Source organism: Heteronotia binoei, chromosome 1 (assembly GCF_032191835.1).
Source record: "Heteronotia binoei isolate CCM8104 ecotype False Entrance Well chromosome 1, APGP_CSIRO_Hbin_v1, whole genome shotgun sequence".
NCBI lineage: Eukaryota > Metazoa > Chordata > Lepidosauria > Squamata > Gekkonidae > Heteronotia > Heteronotia binoei.
The window spans coordinates 153,970,969-153,977,039 of NC_083223.1; the positions used below are offsets into that span (position 1 = coordinate 153,970,969).

At 41.2% G+C, this 6,071-nt stretch overlaps 1 non-coding gene across 1 annotated transcript; it reads right to left on the minus strand.

Moving 5' to 3' along the window:
- Positions 1-3,175: 3,175 nt before the first annotated feature.
- Positions 3,176-3,246, minus strand: TRNAL-GAG (transfer RNA leucine (anticodon GAG)). Its single transcript has one exon. It is a non-coding gene; the product is annotated as a tRNA-Leu (tRNA).
- Between the last annotated feature and the right edge of the window lie 2,825 nt (positions 3,247-6,071).

Sequence of the window (6,071 nt, forward strand, 5' to 3'; positions counted from 1 at the left end):
TGTGATTGGCCAGACAACAGTGCTTACTTGGATACCCAAGTAAGCAAAAGATCAAAAGAACAATGTTGCTGATGGCTGGGGGATCAGCTACACAACAGCCCTGCAAAGCATGCATTTGCAATGCATTTTGCAAATGCATGCTTTGGATTGGCTGCTGGGGCTCCTCTTCCCCCTCCCTCCCTCCCTGATCCCAGGGAGGCTATGGGAGAGGTGGGAAAAAGCTACCCAAGGCGGGAAAGGAGGCAAGCAGCTCCCCTGAGGCTGCAGAAGCCCCTTTCCCGCCTTTTGCATTGAATTCCGTATACTTCCGAATATCTATACGGAAGTATACAGGGAGCCATACTCGGCTCCCGCATAATGGGCCCCAATTGGATCCAGCTGTATGCAATTCCATATACAGCCGAATCAGGGGTGATTCGACGGTTGATTTGGTTTGGCCAAACCGAATGCACACCCCTATTGGTGAACTACATTGGGTGCATTCACACAGAATAAAAAATGTGCTTTGCAACTGGATGTTTACTGTATAAGAATAGCAAACAGTCACCACATGAAAGCACCCAATGACTTAGAAGTTGCTGTTAAAAAACAAATGAGTGTACAAATGGTGGTCAGTCAATGGCACTTTCATATAAAGTGAAACTGTGCTTTTTGGCTCCACACTGTTCATTCACAGAAGACGACTGTAAAATTTTGTATACGTCATATTAGAGGAGGCATGTAGAATTACTAAGAAAACCCCTTTCCCTCATGTACCTACTTCAGCCATTCTGAGATATACAGTCAGAGATGTGAACAGGTGATTTGTCAAAGAACAGCAGCACAATAACCTTTTCAACAAATAAAGAGAAAATAAAACTGCCTTTTAAAAGAGTATCACTGCAATGGACTAAAGTATGGAGTTTTTTTGTAGTCTCAGAGGTATGTCCCTTTTTCTTAGACCCATTCTCATGAGGCACATAGTATATCCTCTCATCATTATACTGGGCTATTAAATAATTAGTTCCTGAAGTTGAAAATGTCATCATATGGAAATTAATTATCAACAACTCTCATTTGCACAGTTGTCTTCCCTTGAAAACACTTTTACATTATCAAAAACTGAAATGGCAGTTAAAATTAAAAAAAAAATGTGTATGGGAAGGAGGGCAAACAGGCAACTGGTGCCTTTTAATCAGAAAAACCTTGCAAAGTAGAAGGTGGAGAAATGTTTCAGTGTGTGTGGACACTATTTGACTATTTCCAGTGTTTTGACTATGTTCGTTCTACTAATATCCACAATTATCAGTTGCAATATTGTTGCACTTTGCATCCAAGAATATAAGACTCTAAAAATAATCTACTATGCTTCAGAATACATTTTAAGTGAAGGCCATGCTACCAGTTAATAGCCATGATTGATTCATGTTCAGAGGCTCTCTGCCTCTGACAATACACGCTATAGTTCAGGGGTGGCCAAATGGTGGCTTGCAAGCCACATGTGGCTCTTTCACATATATTGTGCAGTTCCCAGAAGTCAAGGAGGAAGTTAATGCAGGCTTACTCTCAAGTATGCATGCTTAGCATTGGGACCTCAGTCAGCCTCTGAGTGCTGACCCATAGGTAGGTGACTATTTCTGCCATGTGTGAAGCAAGGAAGGAGGGGGAAATAGGCTTGCAAGCTCTTCTCCTCCACCACAGTGGTCGCCCAGAGACCTAGAGTGGGGAAAGAACTGAGGGAGCTGCTGTAAGGAGGGATGGAATTAAGAGGGTGGCTCAAGATTCCCCTTTAGTTTCACAGCTCTTGTAGGAGCTGTATATACCAGGGGTGGCCAACGGTAGCTCTCCAGATGTTTTTTGCCTACAACTCCCATCAGCCCCAGCCAGCATGGCCAATGACTGGGGCTGATGGGAGTTGTAGGCAAAAAACATCTGGAGAACTACCTTTGACCACCCTGGTATATACTAACCCTGGTGTCAAGCAGAGAAAGTTGCATGATGTTGTGATGGACAGCAGGCATATGCATGACTAGAGGCAGTGCATATGAGTGACATCTAATGGAACTGCAAATGAGTGACAGCTAATGGAACTCACTCTGATTGGTGAACTGGTTCTAACTGTCGAAAGAAGGTGGCAGTTAGACAGTTGGAGAAAACAGTTACAGAGTTGAAGCAGTGGGAGAGTGACTGGGAAAGAGGGTGGTTGTCTTTGTGATGCTCTCTAGTATGTGACAAGAAAACCAAAGCAGAGTCTGATTCAGAGCCTGTGTGGGGTGACTTTGAATGTGGAAATTCTGGTGGGAAGCTGTTTCCAGGAGTTAAGAACAGTCTCTGTATCATATCTTGAGAAGGAAAACAGTTTCCTGTATTAAGCTTAGTATCCAAAGAAAGAAAATACTTGAAATCTGGTAGATCAGGCTTTGGCAAAAGTTTTAGAGGTGGCAATGAAGGGCCCTCAAAAGGTTTCAAAGGCACAGGTTATTTATCTTCAAGGGAAGATAGTAACAGTCTCACCAAAGAAAGAGGTCTAGTGGAAAGACCTTAGTCTTATAACCACAGGGACAAAGCAGGGCACCCTCAAGATTGTGTGATTAGAAAATGAGAAAGTTAACTGGAAATCTAGAAGAATTATAAAAAGATAAACCTTTAATGGTGAGGATACCTTCAGTAAAAATTAAACCAACTGAAGGGTAACACCGCATCATATGAAGTCAGTAACCTCAGACATAGTTCTGTTCAGTTTTAACGGTCTGCCTACATCTTCTAAATCCCCAAATCCTATGTAAATATCTCATCCCTTTCCTGCCAGTCTATTTAAATAAACTATAACATATTTTAATAGTTTTAATAAAGTTAAATAAAGAGTTTTAATAAAGACATGTGCCTATTGTGCCATTTTCTGAAAGGTAAATTTTGACAACTGAAGCAACAACAGGATGATCATTCTAGGGGGATGCTTAGTAGAATGGTCCTCCTGTCACAGATGCAAATGGTAGTCAATGATTTATATGGTACATGTGTGTTTCCTTCCCCACTGGTGCCAAAAAATAATTTTCTAACCTTTGAACATATGAAGCTGCCTTATACTGAATCAGACCCTTGGTCCATCAAAGTCAGTATTGTCTTCTCAGACTAGCAGCGGCTCTCCAGGATCTCAAGCTGAGGTTTTTCACACCTATTTGCCTGGACCCTTTTTTGGAGATGCCAGGGATTGAACCTGGGACCTTCTGCTTCTCAAGCAGATGCTCTACCACTGAGCCACTGTCCCTCCCCAATCCCTTTCCCTATGCTAGTCTTTTGGAGACTGTTATTCCCAGCTTTTGTTTTTTTAAAACAATGTCTCCTTCTAGCATGGTCATGTTGTAAAGTGCATACATATGTATTTTATCTTTCTGTGCAAAGAAAATATTAAGCGTTTTAATAAAGACGTGTGTAATATTTGTCCATGTCTTGTGTCTTTCAAATATCTGACGTTTTTTCTGTGAGGCTCTTATGTTAAGCAAGTTTGGCCACCCTTGCTATAGATGAGCATCAGAGAATGGTCATCTATGATTCTGTCACTATTATGCCCTGCCTATGAACTTCCCACAGCCATCAAACTGGCCACCATTGGACATAGATGGCCTTTGATCTGTACTCATAGGGACATTCTCTTAGCCTTTCTGAAAAAAACCTGAGACATATAATAAAATGTAATTCCAGGTAGCACAGATATAAACTTTATTTTAATATTTTAAAACTTTTTAAATATTAAAATAAAATATGCTTGAAAGACTAGCACTCTTGCAATTAACAGTTTCTGATAACTGACACCTTTGCTCTGAATTACTGCATCAAAATCTGGAGACAATGTTTGTGGTGTAGCAATCTTGAGTATGTTGTTTAGGTGTGTATCTGTAAGTTGCAAACCTACTTTTGATTTATCTACATTCATTACAGAAATCTTGTGGTCAATGCTTTGAGTAAGACCCAGAGGAAAACATGAAATGGCTGGGCATTGTGAGCTTTTGTACATAAGTTACTTCATATGCTGGTCAGCCAATGGAGAAAACAGAGACTTTACTCCGTAGCTCCTGTGCAACTGAGCAAGCCTGGCAAAGCAAGCTGTGACACAGAAGAAAATATATAACAGCAGGACACAGTAGAACTAGTGCCCAAAAAGAACTGTGTAGCAAAAACTTTCCAAACTTTTGAATTATTCAGTGGAATTTTATAACTCTAAGAATAATTAAAATCAATATAGTACATTCTTAAAGGCAAACAACTGTACTAAAGGTGTATAGATGAACAGTCAGGTAGGTAACCAAATTGTTCCAAAGTAATTAATTAGAGCAGGCGTCCCCAACCCCTGGTCCATGGACCTGTCCCGGTCCGTGGCCTGTTAGCTACCGGGCTGCACAGTGAAAGGGAGGGTAGCAGCAGCAAGACATGTTATGCATATCAGGATTTTTTCTCTCCTTCAGACAGCTGCCTTTGCTCCAGCTCAAATCCTGCCTTCCCTGAGGCAGAAACCACAAGAGAAAAGAAGGGGCGGGGCTTACTGGGCTCTGCCCCCTTTTGGCTGCTCTCACTCACTCACTTCCTTGATGTGCCAACCAGGTGCTGAAGTTGGCAGATGGATGATAGGTTCTTCTGACGAGCACAATGAACACTGAGGAAGTTATTTTGGCTTATCCTGAAAAGTAGTTGTTGCTTAAAAAAAAATTGTATTTCTCTGTTCCAATCTGGATTTTTTTCCCCCCAAAAGACCCTGATTAGGAATTAGAACACTGGAATTGGTCATATTTTGGAGAGTGATTTCAAATGCCAAATGATAATAGCACACACTGGTAATGACTCGAGACAGGAAAACAAGTTCTGAATTCAGTCCAAGAGAAATTGCAATTCAATAGTCGCTAATTTCCCTTTGAAATTCCTTTGTAAAAGCACCACTACCCTTGGGTCAGCAACTGCATGGTGTGGTTTCTAATGTCAGACTTATGCCCATTCTTTGTATCCTCCTGGACTGAATCCTCTTGGGTCAAATTGAGACCTAGGTTTCCTGTCTCATTACCAACGATGGTATTGCCACATCTATTACCCCTCTGTATATCTCACCTAATCCAATCAAGCCTGCTATTGCCACTCAGCATTTGAAATCACCTTTATAAAGTTTATATCTCCAATACCTTGTGTTACATTTTATGGCATGCATGGCCCAGCCCAACAAAGTGACATTTATGTCAGATCCAGCCCTTGTAACAAAATTAGTTTGGCACCTCTGCTGTCATTTATTAGATTGGAGACTGAGGTTGTGACTTGTTTTAGACTAGCCTAGTGGTTGAAGCAGTGAGTTAGCCCTACTGTCCTTTATCTACATGATGTGATCAAGCCACAATTCAGAGATCTGCTCATCAGATGCACTGAAAGATGTGGCAGAGGTGTGCTCCCCTGTCTGTTCATCTCTCCTTTATTACCTGGTCGCCCACTCCTCCCCCACCTATTGCAAATGATGCTGGTGGTGTCGGATTATTATTTTGAAATCTTCACCTCAGGTTCTCAGCATTCGAGCTCATGCCCTAGTCAATCTGTTAGTCTTGGAGGTGCCACAAGATTCCTTTTTAAAATATTGATAGCACACAACATTCTACACTCTTCTAAGGATATTACCATTCACCATTAGCTAAAATGCCAACAGGAATTTCTCAAAAACTAGTTTTCCTTTCAGCACCTTTCTAAAAACAGGCAATGGATTCCTGTTAATGGCTCCCCCTTATGATAAAACTTTGTATGGCAGTTAGAATCAAAATTTTGAACATGTTGGTCTCATCAAACAGAAGATATAGGCCATGCATACATCATCTTCAAAACTCCTAGCTAACCACCAATATTAACGAAGGATATTACTATGACTGCCGCTCACACTGCTCTCCCTCAGTGGTAGATTTTCACTCCCAAAATTTTGTTCCCTTCTGTGACTGAGTCTTTTTCTTTGTAAGACTATCTGTCCCACCCATTCACAATTTGGCTTTTAGCCCAGCCCTGGAACCTGAGAGAATATGGAACTGTTTTGGCTTGAACCCCTTCAAATGACACTGGAGACAATGTAAGTC